This window comes from Notamacropus eugenii, chromosome 4 (assembly GCF_028372415.1).
Source record: "Notamacropus eugenii isolate mMacEug1 chromosome 4, mMacEug1.pri_v2, whole genome shotgun sequence".
In the NCBI taxonomy this organism is placed as follows: Eukaryota; Metazoa; Chordata; class Mammalia; order Diprotodontia; family Macropodidae; genus Notamacropus; species Notamacropus eugenii.
The window spans coordinates 80,808,654-80,825,672 of record NC_092875.1 but is presented as its reverse complement, the minus strand read 5'-3'; the positions used below and the strand labels follow the sequence as shown (position 1 = coordinate 80,825,672).

Below are 17,019 nucleotides of genomic sequence, written 5' to 3'. Positions count from 1 at the left end.
ACTGAGAAATTAAGTGATTTGTCCATATTTGAACCACTACTAAGTGTCTAGGCTGAGCTTCAGACCTGTTGTTTGCAGGTAAGCCATAGTAAGTGCTTAATAAATGTTTATTGATTGATGCTGGCCTTTCTGCTGCTCTCTCTGCCTGATTTTACTGTCTGTTTTCTGTGGAATTCACTTGCTCATTTAATTCTTCTGTGCTACTCTGGCCATCCATCACTAAAAGTTCTGATTGCAACCTGGTTGGGAACCTGTGTTCTGAGTGCCGGGGGGATGCATTCCTACCAAATTAGAACAGATTTGAGTAGAGACTCATTACAAATCTGCCATTACAGTATTCTTCTGGCTCAATGTAGAAAAGGGAAAAAGAGAGGAGGAAGGTCACTGGAATCAGGAGACGCTTTCCAGGGGAAGTGGTACCTTATGTAAACCTCTGAGGATAAGGCTGCATTTTCAGCCAGTGGAGGTTAGGGGAGAGTATATACTTTTTAGAAGCAACTGCGTAATTACAAACATGGAAGTAAGAAAGAACAGGGCTCTATTCAGGAGAACAGTGCACAGTTCATTTTAACTGGGGCTTAAAGTTATGTGAAGAGGTGAGGAACAATACAGGAAAGTGCAAATTGTAAAGATTTTTGAATGCTAAGCTGAGGAGTTTGGACTTCATTGAAGGTAATATGATATGATCACACCTGTGAATTAGGAAAATTATGATGGCATTTGCTGGGGACTTCTCCCCTCTTCTGCTCTCCAGAAGACCTCAATATGGTCTCTTTAGAGGTGGCCCTTCTTGCCAAGGCTATCCCCTCTTCTCATGTCTTTGATCCTATCCCTTCCTGTCTCCTCTGCAAGTTTGTCCCTTCAATCATCCTCCTATTTTTCAATCTTTACTCTCTTACAAACTACTAATTCCATCCTTCCTGCCTTCAAATATGTCCTACCATCCTTGACTATTTTCCTCTCAAGCTTTTATTCTATTCCTCTCATCCCTTTTGTAGCCAAACTCTTAGAAAAAGAAGTCCATGTTTGTTGATTCTTCTTCCCCTATTGCCATTTCTCAGCCCTTTGTAATCTGGTTTCTGCCTGCTTTGAAGCTGCCAACAACCTCAGTTGCTGAGGTCAGTCAGTGGCCTCTTCTTCGTCTTCCTCTTTCTTGGCTTCTCCATAGCTCTGCACACAGATGACTGCCTTTTTCTCTCCCCTGGGTTTTCATGGTACCACTCTCTCTTGGTTCTCCCCATATCCGCCATCCCCAGTAGAATGTAAAGCTTCTCGAGGTCAGGGGCTGGTATTCATTTTGCGTTTGTATTCTCTCTTTCTTGGTCCCTTTGGCTGGATCATCATCCATATCCTATATCCTAATTATCGATATTCCTCCAGGTTGTTCTGGGAACTCTTTTCTTCTTTGCTCTTTGCACAGAGGATACAAACCTTGATTCCTTGGTGAGTTTATGAGCTCACATGAGTTCAGTTATCATCCCTGCTGAGACATCTCCCAGATCTCATGTCCAGCTTTAGTCTCTCTCCTATGTTCCATTCTTATAGCACTGACTGCCTATTGGACATTTCCAACTAGATATCTTGTAGGTACCTCAAATTTAATATGTCCAAGATGGAATTCATTATCTTACCTATGGAAATTTCCCCTTTTCCTTTGCTGGAACCACCATCTTCCCATTCATACTTTCAGTGTCTTCATCCTCAATTCTTCCCCCTTTCTCACCTTTGTTTCCAGTCAGTTGCAAAGTCTTGTGAATTCTACCTCCATCATGTCTCCTTTGTTAGTCCCTTTCTTTCTGCTCATATGACCACTCTCTAGCTCAGCAGCTTTCTAAATGAACCTTGCCATCCAGACAGCTCCCCAAAATAATCTTCCTGAGGCACATGAGCACTCTACTCTTAGAAAACTTCAGGAGCTCCCTGTTGCCTCAGAAATGGAATTCACCAAACATTTCTTACAAAATACACACTTCCCAGGTTGGCAGTTAAAGCCCTTTACAGTTTGGCTCCATCATCCTTTTTCCAGGCTTGTTTCCCATTATTCTCTTTCACACTCTTTCTGCTGAAGCCAAGCTTGCTGTTCTCCAAACTCAGCCTTCCATCTGCTGCCTAGCTGCCTCTGCACAGGCTGTTCCCCAGCCTGCAGTGCCCTCCCTCCTTGCTTTGGCTTCTTAGAATCCTGAACTTTCTTCACGGCTCAGCTCCTGTGCCACTTTTCATGGCACATCTTTCCTGATTCATGTTCTCTACTTATCTCTTTATATGTTGTATCACCCCCAGTAGAATATAAGCTCCTCAAGGTCAGGGACTGTTTTTCATTTTGCCTTTGTATCCTCTGTGCCTAGCACAGTGCCTTGAACATAGTAGGAATTTAATAAATGCCAGTTGGTTTGGATTGGTGACTAGGGCAAAGGGTGGATCGGAGGTGTGGGAATCTATAGGCAGAAACTTGCTAGGAGGCTGTTACAACATGCAGGTCAAATGTAATGAGGTGCTGGTAGACTAGGGTCATGCCTGTGGGGAGAGAAAGAAGGAAAGCAAGGTGAGATGATTCCACTGGGACTGGGAAGATGGTGGTGCCAGTCAGAGACTAGGAAATTAGGTGTAGACATGCCCGGTGTGAGGAATCAGCAAAATGTCTGGGTAAAGATTTCCAGTCGGCAGTGTGTGATTAGGATCTGGATCTAATTCTAACAATAACAATGCTGCATATTTGTATAGTTATGTTTTATGCCTGATAAAGTACTTTCACTCACATGTACCCACCTTATCTGCTCTGCACAGCCATCCAGGGAGGTGGGACAGTTTTTATTATCCCCATCTTACTTTGTTATCTTGATGAAAAAAACTGACATTCAGAAATGCTCAATGACTTGACCACCTTTATAGAGGTGAGGGCTCCTCACATATGGAACATTGCCTATATTGTCAGATTTTTTTAATGTATTGATTGTTTTTGCTGATTTTTTTTTCCTCTTTGTAGTTTTCTTTCCAACTTAAAAAAAAAAATCTTTATTATGTGGGATGGTCCCCTGGAAATGGGGATGAGGAAAGACGTGATGGCTAGGGAGGAGTGTAGATTTAGGCAATGTAAAAACAAAAGATAGTGATTAAAAACAAGTTTTAAGTGTTCTGCCCAGTACAACAGATGAGGGTGGTAGAACTTGAACTCTAAGCCATAGTGTTTTTTCACTGTCTTGTGCCAATTTGGGAATCATCTGCATGGAGGTGTTAGGTGAAGCCAGACTTAGGCTTGAGGAACGCCCACATTTCAGGGGCCAGAGGAGAAAGATGAGTCACAAAAGAAGCAATCGGCAAGGCAGGCAGAGAACTAGGAGAGAGCAGTGTCAAGAGAAGAAACCAAAGGAGAAGGGAGTATGGAGAAGTGAAGGGATGCTCATCCATGTCAAACGTGTTAGCATGGTAACTAGAGGAGCCCAGGGGAGCTGCCAACCAGAAGAGAGCTGCTGAAAAACCCAGTGAGTAATATTCTTCATGTTGGCATGCAGGGGTTTGTGAGGAAAAGGGAGAATAGCTTCTTATTGCCCTCCTAATGCTTACTGGTTGCATCCCAATTCCCTTGGGAAGAAGGCTCTTGGCTACAGAAAGGTGCTGACTTAAGTCAGTGTTGTGAACGTGTGAACAGCCTGGGTGTAGGGGCTTCCTTTTTTGTGGGGAAGCTGCAAAGGCAGCTAAGAATGGGGAAGACAACACCTCCCAGGTGCCTGGGTCTGGCCCCTATACATACTGTGCTTGGTGTCTGCTACAGAATAGGGGTCTTTGTGCCAGAAAGGGAAGACTCATGATGAAGCTTAGGCTGTACATCTGCAGAAATGTTCTGACTCCAGCCTGTTCACAAGTATGTTTGAGAAACCCAGACATCACACTGTGCTACAGAGAGGTCTCAGAGGAGGAGAACTGACAAAGGACCCTTAGGTTTGACCAGAAAGAAGTAGCCACAGAGTGTGGAAGTTCAAAATTAGCTCATGTCTATAAATTTATGGCTAAGTGAATAATGGGGAAATGGAGGCAGATCCCGTTCTAGAACTGTAGCAGTGAAAGAAGGTGAGAAATGAGATAGTCACTTATTTATGTAGCAGGGTGTGGAGCATGTTTGAATGAGGAGAAGGAGTCAGTGTAGAGGAAAAGACCAAAAATGAAAGAGATTGGGCTGTATGACTGAAGGAATAAAGTCTTGCAGTAGCAGACAAGATCAAAGTGAAAAGTTTAGCCCTGAAAAGGAAGATTATCTCAATACCTGGCACAGGAGGGGTGCAGATACAGAGAAGTTTTCAGATAGGGACAATGCACTTAAGTCTGATGGTCTCACTTATCTTCATAAAGTAGGAGGTGAGATGATTTTCTTGGGTAGAAAGTAGGGATACAGGGATACAATCTTCTTGAGAAGACTCATAGAATTATAAATTTATAGTTGAAAGGAACCTTAGAGGTTACCAAGTGTAACCCTCCTAACTTTATAGATGGGGACATCAAGGAATAGAGAAATGAAGTGACTTGTCCAAGGTTACAGAGCTAGGAAGTGACTTTGAACCCGAATCTCTATCACTCCAAGCCCAACACCCTCTCCACTACACCAGTCTTTGTGGAGAAAGCATCAGGGAGTTAACGGGGGTAAAAAGAGGAATTGTCATTGGTAGTGAGGTCAGGCATTGATTAGACAGCAGAGTATGTAACATTCTTGACAGCTTGGGAAGGGAACAATGAATGTTGGAAGTAATAGGCTTGGCAAGGTAGGTATGTCAAGAAGTTGGAGGATAGGGGATCCTTGGATAGTAGCAAGAATATCTTTAAATCGCTAACTATGACTCTAGGCTAAGTTAGTAAGGAAGTGAATAGGTCTAAAATTGGGCTGCTGGCTTAAGAGAATGAGAATAAACTCCGGGGAGCAGAAGGTACAATGAGAACAGAAACGAGACTCAGAAGGAGTGAAAGGTGGAAGAATAAATCTGTGGGTTGGGACGCTACAAAGGATGTGATGCTGTACAAGGTCTGGCTGACTCTGGGGGGGCCTGTGCAAGCATCACAGACCTTGGCCTAAGGGAACCCTCCCTCCCTCTGCCCCCATGAAATGATAGTAATAATAGCTCCCCTAAGGTTTACAAAGTGCTTTTTTCATGACAAAGCTGAGGGTTGCTCTCAGACTTGGAGTTAGCAGTCTTAGGTTTAAATCCCAGATCCTGATTTTGCAAGAGGAACCTCAGGCTCAGAGATATTAAATGATCTGGGATTTAAACCTAAGACTGCTAACTCCAAGTCTGATGCTGTTGCACTACTTCAATTTCAGTGCTTGTCTGCCAAGAGCCCAAATATACTCATTGTGTGAGGATATTTTGTACTCATTCCAGAAGTGTCCTGGGGCAGACAGCATGCCCTAATGCTTTGTTCTGGTTAACAAACTGAATGATGCAGTAACAGTACTTGAGAAGTCTTTTGTGGGTGTGCAAAGGGTTCAGCTAATGACCTCCACCAGCTTTGAGTCTTCAGTACACGGTGGGCTGATGTGGGCAAATGGAATGGAGGCAGCTCCATCCCCTGCTGGCCAGGCTAGTGACCTCAGATCCAAGCTGGCTGCATCTTTTTCAGAGTTTTTCCTTGGTGACAAACTGAAACCATTGTTTTTGCACTGGCTGGTCTGTTTGCAGACTGGTTGGTAGCTACCCCTTTATCTGCATCCTTAAAGACACAGCTTAATCTGTTTTAATGGGGGAAAAAAAAGGAAACCTCTGTTGACAGAATTTTTTTTTCTTTTAACATTTTATTTTCTTAGTAATGACTGATTGGAGGAAAAGTACGAATGTTTTCAATTTAAAATGTAGTCATTTGTCAGTGACTCATTAACAGGTGATTTTTTTTATTTTAAAAAATTTAATCTTATTTCTTAATTAACAAAAATAAACTCTCCCTCCCCCGCAATGGGAAAAAGAAAAAGAAACGAAAAAACCCCTGTGATCAACATGCATATTTAAATAAAACATTCCCATGTTGGTCATGTCCAAAATCAAATGTCTCAGCTTGCTCCCTGAGTCCATCACCTCTCTGTCAGGAGGCAGGGAGCATGTTTTGTCTTGGGTCCTCTGGAATCAAAACAGTTATGAATATTAATGCATATAATACCAGGTGAAAATGGGTGACTAGAGCCCTCCTGATGATGAGAGTGCTGGGTCTGATCTTGGTTCTGCCTTTTACCACCTACGTGGCATTGGCCAAGTCATTTCACTCCATGAATCTCAGTTTCCTTCTCCTTGTAATCAAAGGGTCAGACACAATGATGGATGAATCCCTTGGTATTGTTGGCCAAAGCTTCCTCCACAAGATCAGTAGAGAAGGAGGCTTTCTTTTACCGAGGGAGAGAATCAATTTGCAATCATTTATTAAGAGTCCATGATGTGCCAGGCATTGGGTACCAACAATAATGTCTCCCTGTGGTATCCCAAGACTTTTCTGTCACTTCCTTCATTACAGCCCTGAGATAAGCAGCACACAGGTTGCCCAGCTGTTACTGTTAAAGAGACTGAGGCTCATTCAAGAAGTGAAATGATTTATCTACAGTCACAGCACTAATAGGTGGCACTGCCTATTTTGTTCTCATCCCTCTGTGTGATTTCTCTAGAGTGGGCAAGAACAGCCCCATCTGTGTTTACTGCATTTACGCATTGTGTGTACAGCGTGTAAAACAAGCTAGTGTCCAGACTGCCCACTCAGCATCAGAAGGCAGCTTACTACCACCATTCCCTGGTGTGTCCCAAGTGGGTGGTCCAGGGGTGTCCATCAGAGATCAGGCTCATGTGTCTACCTGTTTTTCCCCCACTTCCTGTCCTTTAAAGGCTGTTGACTAAAGAGATGAAATTGTTAGTTGTGCCAGGGAAATGAATCCCAACCTGGGCTGGCATCAATTGAAGTGATTTGGGGGCGGGATGCAGTAGGCAGCTATGATTAGACTTGTCCCTCTTGGCCCCTGCAGGCAGAAGTTACAGGGAGGCAGATTTTAGCCTCTTATGAAGAGAAACTTCCCCACACTCCAAGCCGTCTCCAAGTGGCATGGGATAGTTTAAAAGTAATCACTAGAGATCTGCAAGCAGACCCTTTCTGTAGAAAGGACTCCTGTACAGGGCGAACTCAATAACCTTTCAGGTCCCTTCTAGATTTAAAATATTGGAACTCTTACGTATCTTACATGTCCCTTGCCTTTCTCCCTGGCTCTGGGTCCTGGTTATTTTTTAACGTATTTTATATTAATAATTAATATATAATATAAATAAAAATGTGATATAAAATAATAATAAATATATTTATATTTAAAAATAATATTTTTAAATCTGAAGAGAACATGGAAAGCAGGTGGAGCTTATTCCTAAATGCTGAATCTATACTGTCAGGGAGGACTCCTGTCCCAAATAAGTTTGTAACAGAAAATCTTGTCTTTTGGATAAAACCATCCATACATGAGGGAAGCCCGCTCCTGCAGCCTCTAGCCCCCAACAGTTTGTTAATGCCCTGCTAGTACAGGGTACGGAGGAAGGCTTTTCTTATTCAGTGAATTACCATCTAATAAACGGGATAGTACAATGGAAACAGCATCGAACTAGAAGTCAGCATGTCCAGGTTTGAATCCTGACTCTGAAGAAAGAGTCCCTGAACTTCAGCTGCAGCAGCAGCATCTTACATTTAATGGACTTTAAATTCCTTGAGAATAAGCATTGTTTTATTCTCAGCATTGAGCACAGTGCCTGGCACAAAGTTGGAGCTTAATAAGTGCTTGGTGATTGGTTGATCTGTAAAATGAGGATGAGAATATTTGCATTACCCAGCTCACAGGGTTGCTTTGTGACCCTTAAAGCTCCATGGAGAACTTAGCTATGAGGGGGAAGGTGCTGATGGACTGCTCTCTTCCTGGCTGCCACTCCCCTCCGGCCCTGCTGCACGCTTCAAATTTCCTGAGTCTTAGGAATCTTCAGGATAGAGGCTATTCCTCTGGCTACCAGTTTTGCAGCACAGTTCAAGGTGCCCTTCAGGGGACTGGATCCTTGAGAGGCTAGGAAGAGATTATGGATGGCAGCTTTGTCAGGCTTTGAAAAATAAACAATCTGTATGGTACAGGTTTGTTTTTATCTCCAGTAATGAGTATGGTTCGGGTATGCTAGCACCAGAAAAGCTTAGTAATGGGGAGGTGGACCACTTGTCACCAGAGCTAATTCCAGTTTGAAGGGGAGGGCAAGGAAGCCCATTGGGGTAGTTTGGGGTCAGGAGTAGAGCAAGCTTTCCCAAATGTTCCCATTCTTAGCATTCTTTAGCAATTTTCTTATCACCATCAATCAATGTCTTCATTTATCCACATGCTGAATTCTGTGTAGGCTCTGACCTGGAAAAGGTTTCTAATCAGATATGACATCCATTGGGGATTGGGCCAGGTAAGCACATGGACACCCACATACAATACAAACAAAAACAGAAGACCATGGGAGAGTCAAATGTGGCTCATGGGTGAGTGTCCTTGTGCTGGGATCAGGAGAGAGGGCAGGACAGCTGGCACTTTCTTGCTTTTTCATAGTATCATAACATAACAGATTTAGAGTGGGAAGGGCCCTTGGACACCATTTAACCTGACTTTACTGACAAGAAAACTGAAGCACAGGGAGGTTGAGCAGTTTTCCCAAGGTCTCATAGGTAATAGAGTTGGGATTCAAACCCAGATCTCCTGAGTCTAAATCCAGCACCTTTTCCACAGTTCCCTGGTAGTTTAGGCTTGCAATTGGAATTAAATGACACACGTGAAACATTTTAGCAATTAACAAAAGGAGATTTACTAAACTACAGCAAGGGGAAGATCCCTAAGCAAAGACTACTCCACACTGATTTATCTGAGGACATTGCCTACCTCTTCAATGCCTAGGGCCATCCATCCTGGGATCCAGCTAGAGCTTGTCATAGATTTTGGTGCCCAGAACCAGAAAGCCACATCAATAGCCTGAACCTTAACCCCCTGAGCCAATGAATTAAATCTTGGACTACTTTCACTACCTTTTAAGGAAAAATTAACCTAACCTATATGAGGCCAGGCATTGGCCTCATATTGTTTCCACTACAAATACTGAACAAAGGAGTTTGAACTTTATTCAATAGGCAATACAGTGCAATGGAAGAGTTTTGGCTGGAGTCCTTCGTAGAAAGTATAAACTCCTTGAGGGCAAGAACCATGCTAAATTTTGTCTCTCCTCTAGCTCTGAGTTAGTGCTTTGTACTGCCTGGAGTAGATCCCTAATACTTATTGAACATGACCAAGCTAAGTGCATATTCTTGCAACTCATGAATGATGAAGTAGAGAGCATAGGCAAGATCTGTTAAGAGATTCTGGGTAAAACATGGTTCCTAGGGCTGAGAGAGCCCTATGGACCATGCTTTGATCATCAGCCAGAAAGAGTTCCTATGGTACACATGGAGCAAGTAGACCTGTGCTAGACAAGAAGAAAGGAAAGGACTGGGTAATCCTGGAAGTGTGCTGGATCACTGGGCTCTTGCCTTTGAAATCTGTCTTAGCAGTACTCAGTGGTGAGCTTGGGAAGAATCTAAGTTGTGATAGAAATGGCTATTTTGCTCTGAGTTCCCACGTACGAGAGACAGAGAAAGAGAGAGAGAGAGAGAGAGAGATGAATGCTTGGATGGATAGATGGATGCACTTCTTTTCTTATGACCTAAATAGTTTATCACTTCACTCAGTGCAGCATCTTAGGATCAGTCATATTGGCCACCCAGCTAACATCTACACTGTCCCATCATTATTAGCCTATGTTCTGGCAAAGCATGACTGCCTGGTGTCTTGTCTATAGGCAGATATCCTTTACCTTCGGCTCTTGAGTCTTTAGCACCCAATTATAATAAAATTTGGCAAGGTTGGGCAGAGGACAAATACTAGTTTATTTCATTAGCCAATTACCACACATTTTTCACCATGTTATGTTTTTTTCTTCAGGTCTCAGAATTTCTTTAGTAGGTGACATAGTATAATGATTGGACCCACTGATTAGAAGATCTAAGTTTGAATTCTTTTGCTCACTGTGTAATCCTGGCAAGTGAGTTCTTTGTCTGTTTCTTTCTGTGTAAAATGAAGATAGCAATATTTGTACCATTTTACAGAATGGTTCTGTACTTTAGATTTTACTTGGTAAACCTTAAACCCCTGTAGATATGAGTTATTATTCATTAACTTTCAGTTTTTATCCAGTTTTTTCCACTAGGATTGTTTCTGCATTAGAGTAGCCCATCGCTGCTTAGTAGAGAGCTCCTAAAAAATCTGCTTCAGTAAATAAATAAATCAGACTGATTTGTACTTTGCTTGGAACTAGAAGATACTTGAAAACAGTGTTCTCTTAATCACTTCTTTTAACTATAATTTAATTATCTTCCCTGAAATATCATTTGCATTGCTAATTTGTTTTGGCAGTCGCTTTGTGCGTAGACCTGCAGGGAGAAGTCAAGTCCATTGCAGCTCCTGTCCAAATTCCAAACTATTGGAGTCCTTACTATCTTTAAAAGATATATTATTTCATATTCATTATATATAAAGGACATGTTATTTCATATTTATGTACATAAAAATAACTCCTAAGAATGTGGCAGATGGAAATGAAGGTGATGTTTAAAAGTCACAATAAAAATTAAGAAAAAAGAACATAGCCAATTTCAGAAGTTCTCAAAGAAAAATGTTTTTAAATATATGATTGACAATGCAATGCAGCAGCGCAAAATAGTGATTTTTGTTTGACACAGTGGTCTAAAAGTATACAGGTAAACCATCCATGTCATCATCACTGCATAAAGGAAAAGTCTTTGTACTTGAATCACTACTGCTCTCTTTCCAAGCTCTCAGATATTATTCAGTAAGTTGCTCAGACCTTGTATTGCCAGCTTTCTGGGAAAGAAGCTTGCTTTTAGAAAGGAACAAGTTGATCTATGCTGAAAGAGAAAACTGATACAGCAGAGGAAATAAGCTGCAGTACAAAATAATTGAAGAATAAATTGAGGAACCCATGATTGACTGAAAATCTCATAAAACAAGTGTTCAGGTACCGCATACAGTCAGTTCCTTATTTAATGAGAGGTTTGGACTGCTGTTAAGACATGGACTATGAAACTGGATGAGGAGGGGCTGTGGTAATGGGAGAAGAGGATGGGACAAAAGCAGGTAGTCAAGGAAGAAGAAATGGAACAGCTAACAGGAGAGAGGATTGAGCCAGAGGAACAGGGTTAAAATTATAATAGGTGTCAGGTGGTAAGTTAAGGGTCAGAGCAATGAGAGACTATATAGATAGATATAGATGTAGACATATATGTGTATGTATATGTATATATACATGCAACACATATATTGGCAATGAGAGACTAGATATACGTACATATAGATGTGTGAATATATATATATACATATACATACATGATTTCATTTTCACTTCAATGACCATTTTAAAGTGCCTGCTAGGCTACAATGATGACAAATTATATAGTTCCTGCTCTCTGGGCTGCCCAACAGCCTTGCAGAGAAGGGCTGAGGCACTATGACATGGATACAAGTAAATTTGAGGGAACAAAGAGCTGAAGAGAATTAGATAAAAACATACAATGTTTAAGGAGAAAGAAGTCCCTTTTACCTGGAGTTGGAGGGGGTGGGATAAGAATAAAAAAGAGACTTTATGGAGATGGTACCATTGTGCCTTGAAGGATGGAATGAATGGGGTCTTCCAGTAGATAGCAAGTACAAGAACAGAAGTGAATGCAAATGTCAAATGTACCAGTCCAGACAAAATCTAGTTCAAACGTTTATTGAGCACCTACTAGGTATAAGATACTGTGAGTTTTAAAGAATAAACAGTGTGTAATTCCTATCCTAATGGAGAGGGAGGGAAGGATGTCCACAAATAATTATGAGATATAAGAAGAATGAACTAGAATGGTTTCTTTTTGTCTCCATATCTACATTACCTGGTACGTTGTAGGTAGAAAGGAGGGAATAGACCAGTGGTGGGGAGGGTCACATGTGGCCCTCTAGGTTCTCAAGTGTGGCCCTTTGACTGAATCCAAACCTCACAGAGCAAATTGGGTATTGTGTTCCCCACCCCTGGAATAGACATTTACATAGCATTTACCACATGCCAGGAGCTTATACTAAGTGCTTTACAAATAGTAACTTATTTGATCTTCACAACAACCCTGGGAGGTAGGTACCATCATTCTCCCTATTTTACTATTGAGGAAACTGAAGCAGATAGAAGTAAAGTGACTTGCCCAGGGTCACATAGGGTCTTCCCAACAATATGTGTGGAACCCTATCCATGGTGCCACCTAACTGCATAACTAAGATGCATGATTATTTGATAGGTGACTCTCCTGTCTCCCCCTTCTAGGATGTCAGTGCCATCAATAAAAATAGAAGTAAAGCAAGGGAGGGCTCTCAGATTTGGGGAAGAAATCTAATCAAATCAGCTTTGAACACAATGAGTTTGAGATGATTGGATATCCATGCTTAGATGTCCAGGAAGCAATGGAAAATGTGAAACTAGGAGTATAGGTTTAGAAATTATCCACTCATGAGATCACAATAAGATATAGTATAGTATGTAGGATAATGATATGCTCTTGTATATAGATAAAAGTAGGTCATGGACAGAGGCCAAGGGGACATCCCCGTGTATGCAGCTGAGGTAGGGGAGAGGAAAAGGAACCAGCAAACAAGACAAGGAGTTAACAGATGTAGGAAGAATGTTACGTTACAGAATCTAGGAGAAGAGAGACTAATGAGAAGCAGGGATTGGTTTGGAGGGTCAAAATGAACTTTAAAGGAAAGAAAAACACTGACCTTTGAGAGAGAGATATCTAGGTTGCTGAAAATTGAGTGAGCTGGTGAAGACAGAGTAGAGATAGCTAATATAGATAGCTTTGTAGAAATCTGGCAATGGAAGGAGAGGTATGGGATGGTTTCTAGATGGGTTCAAATGGTCATGGGAAAGCTTCATTTAGAACTAAGGAGATTTGAAGATATTAGAGAAAAGGGATAATTGCTAGAGCAAAACCCTACAGGAAGCAGGAAAGAGGGTAAGGGACTGTGAGCTTCTCCTGTACCATAGTCCAAGATTTGCCAGTTTGTATTCTACTCCCAGAAGAGAAGGCCCACGGCATTAGGGGAAGGAGGCAGCTGAGAAGGGGAAAAGAGAAAGGGTGTGGCAGCGATAGAACCTTAGGGCAGGAATGCACTGTATACATGTCATTTATTGTTGTTTGTTAGCCTAAAGTTAGAGATGGATTTATTAGCTGTGAGTGTGGGAAGTAGAGATGAGATTTCATTTGGAGGACTAAAGAAAAGGTGTGGAATGTTCCCTGTAGAGAATTCTTTAGAGTGGAATAAAAGGATTGCTGAGCAGTTATGAGGCCATCAGCGTATGTTAATAATCCCCAAATTGTTAGTTTAGAAGAAATTTTTTCTAATTTCAATAAAAGCCTCAAAAACTTAAATATACTTAGATTTGGAAAATCTAGCAACATTTAGATCCACAGAGGATTTTTATATTATGAAGCAAAAATGGAGAATTTAATCTCTGAACCTTCTTTTGTTGCTTTAGAAAGGTTTCTTTGGAGTGTTCTATTTTTTCCTGAGCCAGTCTGATTTATTTGCAGACCAGTAATAAACTTTGGAGGTCTTGACATCCTCACAAGGATGCAGGTATATCTACTGCCATCCAGCTCTCTTCCTCTTTCTTGCACTGGTTTCTGACTATTAGAACTTGCCTCCTCAAAGCTGTCTCAACAGGATAGTCTCCTCCCTCTCCTTATGTTGGATCTGGCTCCACCAGCCGAGGCCTTGGGCCAAAACAGACTTATTCATGTTTGCTTCATTCCGATGGGATAGTTGATCTGTCCCTAGGACAGGCAACGGATCTAGTCCCACTGTGCATTCTCTATTTCCTCTTGGCTTTTCACACTGCCATGTCTGTTCTCCATCTTTGCTAGGGGAGGCTCCTGAACTGAGTTATGTTCCCTCTGATTATTAGGCTTTCCTAGGCATTCTGTAGAGTCCTGGGCCAGGGCACCTATGTGACCTCAGAAGGTACTTTCTCCCTCTCTCCCTCCCATCACATTTGTATCAGAAACTTAATTACTGCAGATGGAGGTGACTGGTCCATTGTCCTGCTTCTAACAGCTCTATCTATGGGGTCAGTGTCTGCATCCCTTTTTGCAGTATGACTTATGTAGTATTTTAAAGTTTGCATCCCAGTTTCCTCCTAATAGCTCTTTGAGTATACATATCTGACTCCATTTTACAGATGAAGACATTGTTGTGGAGAGCTCAATTGCCTGCTTAAAATAATCCCACTGTAGTTAGTGTCCAAGCTAGAACTTGAACCAGTATCCCCTGACTCTAGTTTTCCTCCTACTGTACTATAATGCCTCTTCAAAGTCTTTTGCCTAATTCTTTTTCCAGAACTCGTATCATGGCCACAAACCCTTACCTTCTTGGCTTTCCACAGGGTTGGCCATGCCAATTGCTATCCCCAAATCATTTCATCCATCTGCTTTCTCAGTGTCTGCTTCTGGCTGTAGAACATTTCTGGAGAATGTCCCAGAATTGTACAGACCCAGAACACGACAAATCTGAGCCATCTAACCCCAGCTGGGCCCACATTGTTGCTTGGCAGCTTTCTTATTAATCTCTTGTTAACTGCCCAGCTCATTACTCACTGAGGTTGTTCCAGATCTTGTTTCTAAATACCCCATTTCCATCTTTCCTTCAGACTCTCAGCAGATGACCTTGTCTTCTGCAGAAAAAGATCATAAGAGGGTATCGGATATAAACTTTCACAACCTTAAAATCTTTCTCCCTGTACTTTCTATCTTGTCATCCTTCTCCCTTGTCTTACAAAGCTGGAGACTTAGGGACACAAATAGGCCTTGGAGACTAGAGTGCAGAACTGGATCTAGAGTGTCCCACAAGAGTAGGCTGGCCTCCGTCCCTGTGTTTACTCAATCCCAGCCCTTCTTACTTCTTCCAGGCCCTTGCTCCCATCTCCATTCTCTCCAGCCCTACTTGGAGGATCTCCAATCTATTCTCCTCTTCTTGTTAGCCTATAAACATGCACAGACTTTTCTCCTCATGAAAAAATTGTAGTTTGATTAATTCTACAGCCTCTTCAAATTGCCATCTTATTTTACTTTGTTCTCATTGCTAGTTTTTAATAAAAATAGTGATAATGATAATAACAGACACTTATCTAAAACCTGGAAGTTTGCAAATTTTTGACTGAGGCTCGGCAAGGTTAACTGATTTGCTGGTGGTCACACATCTCATCAGTATTAGTGGCAAGATTTGAGCCCTGATTTGCCCAACTCAAAGACTAAATAGTTATTCCATGGAGACGTCCTTGACAATTTCCTCTTCCGTTCTCTGCCCCCTCACTGTAGGCATTCACTGAGCAAGAGTCCTTGACTCTCTGCTCTCCTTTCTCTTCAGTCTGCTACAAAGAATTTTTCTCGAATTCAACCCCAACCTTTATGTAAATGATTAAAATCTATACCTCCAGCCTTTCAAACCAGGCTGTTAGCTTTTTGTATGTCCCTTTGGGAGCCCAGTGAAGCCTGTTTTGAAATAATTAAAGGAAATGCTAAATCTTAACTTGAAAATAATTATATAGAAAATAATTTCTTATCGAAGTTCACAGATTCCCTGAAACCTGTAAACAGGCCCCTTATGGGTCTCTGGGGCCCATGTTAAAAACTACTGTCCTAGACCTATGTTTCTGACTGCCTGCTTGATGTCTCCCCCTGGAAACCCTGCCTATATCTCAAATTCAACATGTCCAAACAAAAACTCATCATCTGTATAGTTAACAAAGCACTAAGCAAAAGTATTGTTGCCAAATCATTGCTAGGATCATCTTGTGCGCCCATAATTACGTCATAAGCTTCTTAAGATACTAAAATTCTTTTGCATTTAGCAACTTGCACTTTAATTTATTCCAAAAATAAAAGAATTTAAAATTAAATCCAATTAATAAATACAAAATGTTTGAGTCAGTGACAGTCCTAGATTCATTATGCAAGGTGAGATAATGTTAGGACCAAAGTAAATACCATATATGATTATTTTATGTTTCCAAATTAAGCAAACCATAAAAGAGCACAGAAAAATAAATATTCCAGGGACTTTAATCTTCTCTAAAAGTCTCCTCTGCATCCCCCCAAACTATTTTGTGTCAGAGAAACATTTTCTTTGTGGCATCAATCTTTCTTTTTGGTTTTGTATTTCTACCTTTTCACACACAGTAAGCATTTATTAAGCACCTATGTGCTAACTAACCTCTTGCTAAACGCTGGGAATATAAAGAAAGACAAAAGACAGTCTGTGCCCTTGAGGAGTCTGACTGGATAAACAACATGCAGACAGCTGTGTACACACCAGCTATGTACAGGACAAATTGAAGATAATCAACCGAGCAAAGGCATTAGCATTAAGGGGGAACCAGAAAAAGCTTCTTGTAGATGAGATTTTCGCTAGAACTTGAAGGAAACCAGGTGGTGGAGATGAGGAGGACGAGGATTATAGTCATGGAATATGTTACTGAATATTGGTGAGTACAATCTGTACACACAGAAAATGCTTAGATTCTGGGAATTGAGTATGGCCCCTGAGGAGCTAGAAAGAGGTCAGTGTCACTGGATCCTGGAGTGTATGGTGGAGAAAAGGTGGAGTCAAGTGAAAGTGGAGTGGAAAAGCAGGAAAGGGTCAGGATTTTCTGTTTGAACTTGGAGGTGATAGGGTGAAAACTGTGCTTTAGGAAGCTCACTTGGACAACTAAGTGGATAGACTGGAATGAAGAGGGACTTGGGACTGAGAGACCAAGCAGCAGTTACTGCAGTAGCCCAAGTGTGAGGTGATGAGTGCCTACACCAGGGTGGTGGCAGTGTCAGAGAGAGGCTACAAAGGCAAACTCAAGAACTGGCAGCAGATGGAGGGAT

The 17,019-nt window shown here is 41.6% G+C and overlaps 1 protein-coding gene across 5 annotated transcripts in view; it reads left to right on the top strand.

Annotated features, from left to right (window-relative positions):
- Positions 1-17,019, top strand: part of LOC140500165 (uncharacterized) — a 56,071-nt gene that overhangs the window by 25,223 nt on the left and 13,829 nt on the right. The window contains exon 1 of one of the 5 annotated variants that reach the window (XM_072602499.1): positions 16,354-16,631. The exons of the other annotated variants lie outside the window; for them this stretch is intronic. The gene's annotated coding sequence lies outside the window, so the exon portion shown is untranslated. Of the gene's footprint in view, positions 1-16,353; positions 16,632-17,019 lie in introns of those variants that run through there. 5 annotated transcript variants of the gene reach the window in all.